Source organism: Pecten maximus, chromosome 14 (genome assembly GCF_902652985.1).
Source record: "Pecten maximus chromosome 14, xPecMax1.1, whole genome shotgun sequence".
Classification (NCBI taxonomy): domain Eukaryota; kingdom Metazoa; phylum Mollusca; class Bivalvia; order Pectinida; family Pectinidae; genus Pecten; species Pecten maximus.
Genome location: NC_047028.1, coordinates 35,341,770 through 35,355,193, shown reverse-complemented (window position 1 = coordinate 35,355,193; position 13,424 = coordinate 35,341,770). Strand labels below are relative to the sequence as shown.

The 13,424-nt window shown below is 36.5% G+C and overlaps 1 long non-coding RNA gene across 1 annotated transcript; it reads left to right on the top strand.

Moving 5' to 3' along the window:
- Window positions 1-2,288: 2,288 nt before the first annotated feature.
- LOC117341613 lies at window positions 2,289-9,209 on the top strand. The gene is made up of 5 exons (XR_004535678.1): window positions 2,289-2,366; window positions 2,480-2,575; window positions 6,843-7,655; window positions 8,068-8,143; window positions 8,243-9,209. It is a non-coding gene; the product is annotated as an uncharacterized LOC117341613 (long non-coding RNA).
- The last annotated feature ends 4,215 nt before the right edge of the window (window positions 9,210-13,424 follow it).

Genomic DNA, 13,424 nt, shown 5'->3' with positions numbered 1-13,424 from the left:
TCACTCCCACATGGTGTCGGATTAGACAGGTTTTACTGTATATTGCATGTTAAATGAGATTCATTTTTACTATTATATTTTGCACTGTTACACTGATTGGCCAATGGCCTCAAGTTATGAATAAAAATTGAAAATTGAAACATCGCATACGAACCAACCATCAAATAGAGTCTACTTCGGTAAATGACTTAGGCGATTATTTGAAAAATTATCAGAGGAATTTAGCTCTCAGTTACATCCATTTTGTGTCTCGTGAAATATACTGTATTATACTATATATATAATACAAGGATGATTCCGTCAAGCCGATTAACAAAATTTCTACGTAGTAACTCCAAATTTTGACTTATTATCTCAATGATTTCGAGTTGTCGTTTCAAAATATTGAGGTACATTTGTATTAACTCAAGAATCCAGATATCAAGAATATCACCAACACTGCTGTAAGGCACATTGTATAAACATTTTATTGATTATGTATGTCTGCAACATAGCTAAGTAAGTCTTTTCCTGTTAAATATAAAAAGGAAATTGTCAAAATACGTTTGTCTTCAAATAACCTGTTAATAGAAACTGGACGGTATGGAAAAATTCCTCACAATTCAAGATTTTGTCCTTTCTGTAAAAATGACGTAGAAGATGAATACAATTTCATTTTAAATGTTCCTCCTTTGACAGTCTCATATATAAAATATATAAAGCCTCATTATCGGGTTAATCCCTCTGTCTATAAGTTAATCAATTTACAATTAACGGGTAATTTTAGTGAATGAAGTACAAGCATCTTTTCTACGTTCTTCTCTGATGGCTTCTAGCAGGATGATCTTTTATGTCCTTGCTTCTAGTAACTAGTAATTTGATCCATATTATTTATTTGCGTGCTATAATGTTATATGCCAGTGCACTGCTCTACCCGATCTGACTTGAATTATATTTTATGTAATTGTATGATGTTGATGAGATACTGTCAAGACTAATAAAGAATTGAATTGAAATTGATATCATTTTTAATTTGTATTTTATATTACTCTATATTGAACACGGTTAACTAGAAGTGTCTTTTCATGTAACCATGTAGTTTTTTTTTTTTCTGAAATCATTAATGATTTATCGAGTGACAAGTCTAACCAAGTTGTCCTCAAGCAATAAACCCAATTATTGGGTAAAACATTTTGGTATAACTATACATGATAAGATATCTTTAAAATCAAATGATATATAGGATACCTACAGAAAGGCACGGCCCCGTCCCGACCGCGGAGATAACCACGGGAGACATCTGGTATTTGGCGATAGGAAAATAATGTCACATATTTATGCTAATTCAGACAGTGGGGTGCTGGCTTTATGTACAAAGCGGAGGTCTGAACGGCGGTATGTGTGTGTGTGTGTGTGTGTGTGTGTGTGGGTGGGGGGGGGGGGGGGGGGGGGGGGGGGGGATGCATGTGTCGTCAGGCGCCCCATGTGGTACCAACAGAACCCTCGGGTAATTAAATTCATTCATTTTGACTCGGCACAAATGATTTTGGATTAAACCATAATTATAGGTAAATCTGTCATAGGCTGTCCCCTACATTGTACAAGGACGTTCAGCCCCATCAATCCATCAATATACTTCAAAACCACATACTAATTAAATGTATATGAGCATGGTTATAGCTGTCAGTGACGTAATTTATGTCACCGTAGCAGTTATACGATGAATTCTCGAAGATTCAAAAGAGGATGGAAATCACATTTTTGACACCGAAAGATATTTCAGTAAAGACACTTCTTCACGAGTCCACATTTTTCCTAAAAAAACTGCCTTGTGTACTGCTTCAACATTAATTATAAAAATAATAAGTTATATATATTTCTTTGTATTCCCCTTTGCATTTCAATTTTCGCCCTTTTGTCGCAGTTTTTATAACTTTGAAATCACTGATAACATTATACGTCCCTGATATTGAAGGTTGATACTTTTTACGCGTGCCGCTGCGGATAAAAAGGTCGAACCTTCAAAGTTATATAACCTGCTTCACGACTCGGGGTACAACACGATGCGCACGTGCACGCTACACAGATCCTGTCGACACTAGCCGTCATCTAAATACATGTATTTAGTATTTCATTCCCCCTTGCTACAGAGGCACACATATAAACATGTTTCAACAAGCCGTAACGTTGCACTTGGATTGCAATGAAAGGTTAAAGAAAAGAAAAGGAGCCCTGTTGATCCATATCGCGGTACCGGACTCTACCGGACACTACCGGGTGGTGTCGGACTTTCCGGACTCTACCGAGCTGTAATTAGTACAACCTTTCCGGCATTATGGCAGGATGTGTTGATATTTCTTGCTGGTCTTGTCGGAAGGTTTGCCATGGTAAGGAATAGTACTTGTGTTTTGACAGTAATTGAATGTAACAGATATGATATCTTCTGACTGTTGTTTTCTAATATTTGATGTAAACTTTGTGGATATTTTCCGATTTGTAGGCGATATTTGACGCGGGAAAATTATCCCAGGATGCTCTGGCTACAGACATGAGGGTTGCAGCGCTGGTGATCGGACTTTCTCAACTGTGGACAGAGGTTGGTTAATTGTTTCTCAGCTTAAAGTACTGCAGAATTTCACGATTTGTTGATAAAACACTGGTTTGGACTATTGTCATTATGTAGGGACTTGAGTTAAAAAAACAAACATTTATATAAACTTACGTTACGAAAAGTGCTATTGAACTGTAGCCATACTGTACAGTAGTCATCTGAATATTGTATAAAACTACTAGGCCTATTAGGTGGATTGTGGATTAAGCGTGATTTGGATTTAAAATGTTTGTTGTTATCTAGATTATGATCATCAAGGGGATAGTTCAGATTTAAACTAATTATATTTCAACAGTAACGTTGTATGAGGGGAGGTAACTCCTATATAATAATCTGTTTCACAAATGTGACGCAAAAAAGCAGTATTTCATCGAATAGCCTAGAAACGAAAAACAACGGAAACTATAGTCACTCTCTGTATCTTTATGAGCCACAGGATTTTGTAATGAAAAAAGGAGACAATAAGTGAAATAAAAGGATCATGAAAGATAAATTTGTAAAAATTTGCCCGTGTACAATTTTGTGTGTAATAATTTCATTTTAAATATTTATCCAGATTGATATCATATTCTTAACATCTGTTTAATTTTTACATATAATACCTCTAAACATAACAAATACAGACTTCACATTTACATATACATGCTAAGTTGCATTCGCTACATACATGTGATAATGAATAGGTACCATGTATGTGATTTGTTTTATACAAAAGTGCAAGTGTTTCCAAATAGTACTGTAGCAATGTGTATGCTTTAAAAGTTCAGTTTGGCCGGTAATTGGTATTCTTTTGGTGTTATCTGAGACCTGAGTATGGGCTCAACCTGGTGATAAATTTACAATTGAATGAATTCAGGCACATGGTTATACTTGGAGTACATGAAAAGCGAGAAATTAAGTCTCGCGTCCATCTGCATAGTGTATATTTTACAAAGCATACATGTATAGGTATATATTTTATATAATGTTCATCAACATTATCATCTTTAATATATAATACTTAAATATCACTTAGTATAATATATATGGGTAAAATAGAATGATTGTAGAATAAATATCGGTCACTCTCAGGTAATGGGCCATTTTGATAGAAACTAACATTGTCAACTTTAAACTACTGAATTAAAAAGTTGGGGTATAGAACTCCCCATAACACGTTAGTGTCCATTATAATGTTGTTTAATAAAAGACATAATTCTATAATTATCTGAACAAGTATGACTGGAGAAAATTGATTTTATTTCAATAATTGGCTAGAATTTTAAAGACTTCCGGTGACAAATATGACATACAAATTTCTTTTGTTTTGTATTTTTTCTTTGCATGGTCTCTAGATAAGTACTGAATACATTAAAATTATGAAAAATGTGATTAAAAAAAAAGTTTGAAGTTGATAGTGTAGCAAATGCAAGCCCCGCAGCGGGCCGTTGTATATGTCCACATATTTTTGAGTAGAATTTACATATCAATATATGATTTTGATAATTGCCATCAGTATCCTAATTTATGTATCACTGAATCCAACAAGACCTTCGTGTCTTTTTCAGTCGGTCATTTGTGTAGTAATTGGTTTTACGATGTCTGCATCATTTTAGCGCTTGAAATCACTGACATCTATTACAAAGGTAGCAGTGTACAGTAAAAATGCCAAATTCTGAAAAATATGGCACATGTTTTAGATATGTAAACATTGCCAGTTAACTTTACATATAACCTCTAATAAAGTATGTATATTTGAAATCTGTACAACATTTGCAATTTTGATAGAGCTCTGAAGGATAAGTAAACTGATATTTTCTGTGATTTTTAGAGCTGTGAATACCATGGTAACAGCTTAAAAAATTCTCAAAAATTGCAAAATATTATGATATTTGACCCAAAATGGCACAATTCTCTACACAATTTTTTTTCTGAAACCTATCTAAAATTAAATATCTCTATCCCATAGACAGAATTAATCTGGTTTGGACATATGTTGTAAATTAAGTTTTTCCGCTATCTTACCTTTTCTGTGGGCTTCCATTTTGCGCTGTAGGCAAAACTAAATTTCCTGTGTAAACACACGTTCGGAAAATCCGGATATTTAAAATCCGGAACCAATTTATTGATTTTTGTTTTAATAAATGTGAAGCCTGTATGTACTACTTCATACTGAATACACCAATTATAGTGTACATTTATTTTTTCATTTTTTATGCATATCATAATACAGGAGTTATTTGCTTAACAAAAAAAATGCCCATGGCCAGGCTGTCTTACTGTGGTGTGCTACCTTATACATCACTTTTTTAAATTCTAATTTTACTAAAAACCCCATGAATGTCTAGAACTTGTTCCGACGAACAAAATGACATATCCGGTTACTGTGTATCTTTAATAGTCACTGAGTATTGCTGATTTCCCTGAGAGGTGTATTTTGACAACTTTTTCTCCCAATCTAGTAATAAGGGGAGGTAATTTTAAAGATGAAAACTCCCATAATTCTGTATATCTCTCGAATAAAGTTGTGTTTTGAGTTGAATGTGGTACTTTGAGTCTCTGTGCATGTAATCAAGCAAAAAATACTATACAACTATCAAATTTAGCCTTGTAATATGACGTCATAGTTACCATGACGTCATCAGTAACTATGACGTCATCAGATGGTATCTATGACGTCATAAATACTCAATCGTGTCATAATAAATAACCAAATTCCTTTCCAAACCTCAGCTTAGCAACACATGCAATATTCTAACTGATAAATCATGACATGACATCCAAGATTTCAAAATGTCATGCCTATGACATCACAATCATCTGTTTCCACCCCGGTTATTCAGATATGTACCAATGATCATATGAAAGTGTCCGCTGATCCCATTTTATGCGGAAAATGCTATTTTTTTCTGCTTTACCGAAGGAAGTGACAATAATTGACAATATTGTATCAACCGTACACTCCATCAATTGAAATTACATGCTTACCATTGTATAAATAAACTGAAAATAATGGTTTCACCAAATATTTCAAAAAATAACACTTACTGTAATAGTTTCCATGGATACGGGGTAATAAATCAGGTAAAACAAACCAGAATTCAGTCTATATGGTTTGTTAGATACCCAATAAGTTATATTGGGTTTGTTATAAAACATAGAATATCTTTTCAATTTACACTGACTCATTAATATTATGCTTAATTAACCCACCCTTAAAATGGGTAGATATGCGAGTTACCTCCCTTGATTCCTCTAATATGACAAGCCAGATAATAAACAAGTTTTAGATTGTTTTTATGCATTTTTGAGCAATAATGAATTAAAATGAAGCTTAATCAAGCATAATTAAGCACAATTTCCAAAAAATAACATTTTTCAGCCCTTATAAGGTAGCAGTGTACAGTAAAAATGCCAAATTCTGAAAAATATGGCACATGTTTTAGATATGTAAACATTGCCAGTTAACCTTACATATAACCTCTAATAAAGTATGTATATTTGAAATCTGTACAACATTTGCAATTTTGATAGAGCTCTGAAGGATAAGTAAACTGATATTTTCTGTGATTTTTAGAGCTGTGAATACCATGGTAACAGCTTAAAAAATTCTCAAAAATTGCAAAATATTATGATATTTGACCCAAAATGGCACAATTCTCTACACAATTTTTTTTCTGAAACCTATCTAAAATTAAATATCTCTATCCCATAGACAGAATTAATCTGGTTTGGACATATGTTGTAAATTAAGTTTTTCCGCTATCTTACCTTTTCTGTGGGCTTCCATTTTGCGCTGTAGACAAAACTAAATTTCCTGTGTAAACACACGTTCGGAAAATCCGGATATTTAAAATCCGGAACCAATTTATTGATTTTTGTTTTAATAAATGTGAAGCCTGTATGTACTACTTCATACTGAATACACCAATATATAGTGTACATTTATTTTTTCATTTTTTATGCATATCATAATACAGGAGTTATTTGCTTAACAAAAAAAATGCCCATGGCCAGGCTGTCTTACTGTGGTGTGCTACCAAAGCGTTTTAATGATCAAGATCGAACAGAACAAAGATCACACACCTAGCTCTAGGCCTACAGGATGATGTAACCTCTTTGAAGTGATAACGTTCATATTAGTTAGGTTTGGAAAATACTTTATGGCCTCAGATATGGCAATGTTATCATTTATAAAATGTCAGCAAGTAGGTAAAAGAAGCAATTTTTATTATTTTTTTCCACTTTATTAATTGGGAAACTTCATTGAAAGGTAGACAAGTCGAAGGATGTCTCTTCTGGCCACCTCAACCCAAAGGTAGACAAGTCGAAGGATGTCTTCTTCTGACCACCTCAACCCAAAGGTCGACAAGTCGAAGGATGTCTTCTGACCACCTCAACCCAAAGGTAGACAAGTCGAAGGATGTCTTGACCACCTCAACCTAAAGGTAGACAAGTCGAAGGATGTCTTGTCAAGGTCACCTCGACCAAAAGGTAGACAAGTCGAAGGATGTCTTCTTCTGACCACCTCAACCCAAAGGTTGACAAGTCCAAGGATGTCTTCTCTTGGCCACCTCAAAGGTTGACAAGTCGAAGGATGTCTTCTCCTGGCCACCTCAACCCAAAGGTAGACAAGTCGAAGGATGTCTTCTCCTGGCCACCTCAACCCAAAGGTAGACAAGTCGAAGGATGTCTTCTTCTGGCCACCTCAACCCAAAGGTAGACAAGTCGAAGGATGTCTTGTCAAGGTCACCTCGACCAAAAGGTAGACAAGTCGAAGGATGTCTTCTTCTGGCCACCTCAACCCAAAGGTTGACAAGTCGAAGGATGTCTTCTCCTGGCCACCTCAACCCAAAGGTAGACAAGTCGAAGGATGTCTTACCAAGGTCACCTCAACCCAAAGGTAGACAAGTCGAAGGATGCCTTCTTCTGACCATCTCAACCCAAAGGTAGACAAGTCGAAGGATGTCTTTTGACCACCTCAACCCAAAGGTAGACAAGTCGAAGGATGTCTTGTCAAGGTCACCTCAACCAAACGATGACTGGAGGGATGTCTTCTGATCATGACCTGACCTTGACCTTAAAAGTATCCTTTCCTTAATATTTCTTGAAGAATTCACTTTTATTAGTCTGTTATGATCTGTCAAGCTTTGATTACACTTAGGTCAAGTTGAAGTCAATTTCTTGGGTCATTTTCTGGTTCCACGGTGTCAACATTTTTGTATTGAGGTTTCATGAGGTCTTAATATTAATGTTACTGAATTTATTTTAGGCGAATGTTATGATTTCTTGCATGTTTTGAATTCAAATTTTGGGAAAAATATCTACAGATAGATATTTTGGTAATTACCTTTCAAGGTTCAAGTGAGAGCAGTTGCAGGCCGGGGTAATATATAAGAGTTTACTCTTTACTCGCAAATTCTTCTGATGTGATACAATTTACTTTGAATTGGACCTAATTTTAGATGCAGACATGTTGTTTTCCTTATCTAATAAAGTTAAAGAATTATTTGGCAGGAAGAGAAAGTGGATGAGAATCGCCTTCCTGTGTTGCAGCATATGAACAGAAAGAAGGTTAGTAGACTGTAGCTGTATCAGATATTACCTGGTGATTGTAATGATGTTGAACCTTCAAACAAAAACATTTATACAACATTTTCTTATATTTTTCAGAGCCAGCAAAGATTTGACAAGACTTTCAACCAGAATCTGAAAAAGCACAAAGTTCTGTCAATCTGCTATCTATCGGAATGAATAAGTGTGCTTACTTCTTCCCCAACTTCCAAACTGAGACAAAAGTGGGTTATTGTACAAAAAGCAAAAGACATTGGCAGAGAGAAGAAGAAAATAAAAAGGAAGATAATTCACTGCAAGTCAAATGTTAAAGGTAAAGGAAAGGGCAAAGGCAAGTTGAAAGGTCAATCAAAGAAGAATGAAGGTAAGCCTTCTAAGTTAATTATTAGGCATGTTATTGAGCTATCCGAGAGTAGCTCAAGTGAGAATAACTAAAGGTACAGTTCAGCTGGTGTTGCTATTCCGGTGAGGAGAGACGATTCAGAATAATTTCTGTGTCTGGTATCAGGAAGATTTAGCTAAAGCATCGATGGAGATATCAATGAGACTTTCGGACAGAAAGTGAAATCTAAAGTTGACCACATCAAGGGAGGATTTGTAGGATAGACTGAAATCAGACAAAGGAATGGAGAGGTAAACGGTCCTCCCATCAGGTTGATAATGGAGTGTTTCCAAGAGATTTACGGAAATCAAAAACTAAAGCTCAATCAAACTTTGTTGGGATTAACATCTCTGACAGATTGAGTCATAACTGATATGAATAAACTGTGTGACCTGATCTGTTTGTATACAAGAATTTTAGACCAAATTATGCTTGGTGTTTGTGTCTGGATTGTTGTTGGACTGAGATTTATGAAATTCTGTTGTTATCTTAATTAAATAGGCTTTGTACTCGACCTAAATTATTCACCTGGATGTAATTATTCAGGAATGGGATTTGTATTGGACATGTTCAGGTCAGACAATTTAAAATGTTTCAATTCTGAAGTGTTTTGATTTTGTTCACAATATTTTCATCTCAATCTGTCACAAAAAAATTGTTGAAGATATTCATTTTAGTTTGGCAAAGAACCAAAATATTATTTTATAAAAATATAACTTATATTTAAAAAGTCATTGATACTTTTTACTCTGTTAAAGTTGTGAAAAATGTTTGTGTTCAAAATTAAAACATGTGCATGTTTTTTTGTTTTTTTTTATTACTATTATTATTATATTTTACCAACAGGTGAAATGGATTTGTTGATGATGCATAGGTGTCAACCATCCCGGATTACGCGGGAAGTGCCCGGAAAATCATTAAAATTTCCCCTAAATCCCGATTTGGTACATTTTCCGAATCGGGGTTAAATTTCTCCCGGATTTGAGCAGTCTTCCCTCATAAAACCCCGGAAATCTCAGACACTTCGACCCTGAACTGATTATGTAAACAAAACACCCCTACCACCTGTGTAGCTGCCCTGGCCTGGGGCTTAGTGAGAAAGGGGAGTCGGTCACTGATGATCACCATATGCGTGCCTGCCGACTGGTGTATACATTATAACCCATGTGGCTTCATTTGACATGGTCAGTTAATTTTGTGATTACAACTAGAATACATCACTTCAAGAACAAACACTGATACTATCTGTCAACAAGATTTACTCACATGAAAGCCAATAATGCCTTTCTTAATCGTAGCTGTCAGTACCAGCGTTTGTACTGCCGCCATCTTTAATTGGTCAATACTAATATAAAGTCGTAAACTGCCACACAAATCCGGATTTCAATTTGGGTCAGAAAAAAATTAAAAGACTTTTTAAGAAGTTTGTTTTATGTCATAATAGAACTACTAGTAAAACAAAAATTAATAAATTACTGTGTAATTATTATTTGAGAAAGGAAGGGAGATAATTTGATAAATACATTTAGAAATATTTCAGAACAAAATAATCAAAAATAATTCAGGAGATAAGTAGTTGCTTTGTATACTGGTTGCAAATTTCAAGTGACTACATCATTAATAATATAATTTACTAAATACAGTTTTTAAATGAATTAATTTTTTTTTTTTTTTTTTTTTAATTATTATTATTCTTTAAAATTAACCATTGTTGTCAAATTTAAATATCAAAATGTATAGCCCGAGGTTATTTACACCTGCGCAAGCCCAGGAGGAACATCACCTAAAGTAACAAAAATGTCGCGATTTTTTTCACGCACTTTCTCCCTCATTTTTAGCTCACCTGGTCCGAAGGACCAAGGTGAGCTTATGCCATACCGTGGCGTCCGTCGTCCGTCCGTCCGTCGTCCGTCGTCCGTCCGTCCGTCAACAATTGACTTCTTCTTCATAACCACTGATCAGAATTTGACCAAATTTGGTCAGAAGCATCCCTATGGGTAGGGGACTCAAAATTGTACAAATGATGGGGCTGACCCTCCAGGGGCCTGAGGGGCGGGGCCAAAAGGGGTCAATTTGGCTATATTGATATAAACGACTTCTTCTCTGAAACCGAGCAAAGGATATTGCTCCTATTTGTCTGGAAGTATCACTATGGGGTGGGGATTCAAAATTGTACAAATGGTGGTGCTGACCCCCAGGGGCCTGAGGGGCGGGGCCAAAAGGGGTCAATTTGGCTATATTGATATAAACGACTTCTTCTCTGAAACCAAGCAAAGGATATTGCTCCTATTTGTCTGGAAGCATCACTATGGGGTGGGGATTCAAAATTGTACAAATGGTGGTGCTGACCCCCTAGGGGCCTGAGGGGCGAGGCAAAAATGGGTCAATATAGCTATATTGATATTAACAACTTCTTCTCTGGAACCGAGCAATGGATATCACTCATACTTGCCTGGTAGCATCACTTTGGGGTGGGGATTCAAAATTGTACAAATGATGGGACTGACCCCCAAGGGGCCTGAGGGGCGGGGCCAAAATGGGTCAATATAGCTATATTGATGATACCGACTTCTTCTCTGAAACCGAGCAATGGATATCGCTCATATTTGCCTGGTAGCATAACTTTGGGGTGGGGATTCAAAATTGTACAAATGAATGGGCTGACCCCCAGGGGCCGGAAGGGCGGGGCCAAATGTGGTCATTTGGGCTATATTGATATAAACAACTTCTTCTCTGAAACCGAACAAACGATATTGCTCCTATTTGTCTGGAAGTATCACTATGGGGTGGGGATTCAAAATTGTACAAATGGTGGTGCTGACCCCCAGGGGCCTGAGGGGCGGGGCCAAAAGGGGTCAATTTGGCTATATTGATATAAACGACTTCTTCTCTGAAACCAAGCAAAGGATATTACTCCTATTTGTCTGGAAGCATCACTATGGGGTGGGGATTCAAAATTGTACAAATGGTGGTGCTGTCCCCCTAGGGGCCTGAGGGGCGAGGCAAAAATGGGTCAATATAGCTATATTGATATTAACGACTTCTTCTCTGGAACCGAGCAATGGATATCACTCATATTTGCCTGGTAGCATCACTTTGGGGTGGGGATTCAAAATTGTACAAATGATGGGACTGACCCCCAAGGGGCCTGAGGGGCGGGGCCAAAATGGGTCAATATAGCTATATTGATGATACCGACTTCTTCTCTGAAACCGAGCAATGGATATCGCTCATATTTGCCTGGTAGCATAACTTTGGGGTGGGGATTCAAAATTGTACAAATGATGGGGCTGACCCCCAGGGGCCGGAAGGGCGGGGCCAAATGTGGTCATTTGGGCTATATTGATATAAACAACTTCTTCTCTGAAACCGAACAAACGATATTGCTCATATTTGCCTGGTAACAACATTATGGGGTGGGGATTCAAAATTGTACAAATGGTGTGGCTGACCCCCGGGGGGCCTGAGGGGCGGGGCCAAGAGGGGTCAATATAGCTATATTGATATTAACGACTTCTTCTCTGAAACTAAGCAATGGATATCACTCATATTTGCCTGGTAGCAACCCCCTAGGGTAGTTATTCAAAATTGTACAAATGACAGGGCTGACCCCAGGGGACCTAAGAGGCGGGGCCAAAAGGGGTTATTTTGGCAAAATTGATATAAACAACTTTTTCTCTGAAAATAAGCAATGGATATCTTTAATATGTGACTGGTAGCATTCACTTTGGTTAAGGATTCAAAATTGTACAAATGATGGGGCCGACCCCCTGGAGGCTGAGGGGCTGGGCCAAAAGGGGTCAATTTGGCTAAATTGATATGAACAACTTCTCTGAAACAGCTCATATTTGACTATTAGCATTCTATTGGGGTAGGGATTCAAAATTGTATAAAGGAAGGAGCTGACTCCCAGGGGGCAGAGGGCAGGGTCAAAAGGGGCCAATTGGTCTAAACAAGATCTTCTCTGAAATTAAGCAATGGATATCACTCATATTTGTGTGTTAGCATCCATATGGGGTCGCGCCAAAAGTCAATTTCATTTCATGGATTAATGTACCTTTTGGCATTTTTAGTATTAAAATAAAACCATTGTACATGTACCCATATAGAATGCTTATGATATATATTGACATAGCAATACCAGCGACAAATATACTTAAGCATCATTCTTGTTTCATATCTCATGAAACCAGGTGAGCGATACAGGCCCTCTGGGCCTCTTGTTGATGTGGAATGAGGGAGATCTCCCTCATTGGAAGTTTCAGAGGTTGACATGTATGATGATGGTATGGCTTTTTAATATGATGATTTTATTTTCATTTCTGTAGAATGATTTTCTACAAATGTTACATTGTTGTAGTTTTACCTAGCCTCATTTTTGTACATGTGACAGTCTTTGTTTGAAGACATACAATAATTTTAATCCTTCCTGTCCGTGAAATGATACATAGTAAGGAACAATAAGGATGAATGTGTTTGTGAAACATTTTCCCAAGCTGTATCATTTCACATTTTCCCTAGCTGTATCGTTTCACATTTTCCCAAGCCGTATCGTTTCACATATTCCCTAGCTGTATCATTTCACATTTTCCCAAGCTGTATCGTTTCACATTTTCCCAAGCTGTATCGGGACCAAAGTGTTGTTCCATCAGCGCAATCTTTTGTGTATGAAACAATTTAAAAATAGTTTTCAATATCATGGTATATTGTTAAGGACATGCTTTTCTTACTGGTATTGTCCTTTGAATTGCTTTACATCATTTAAAATAAAGCAAGTTTTCACTTCAAAGTTTAAGAAAACATTCAAATGTCTTGCCAGGTGAAACAGAAGTGTTACAGAAAATTCACCACCTATAAGATTGCTAAATTCAATCAAATCTCATAAAAACTTGTGAAAAA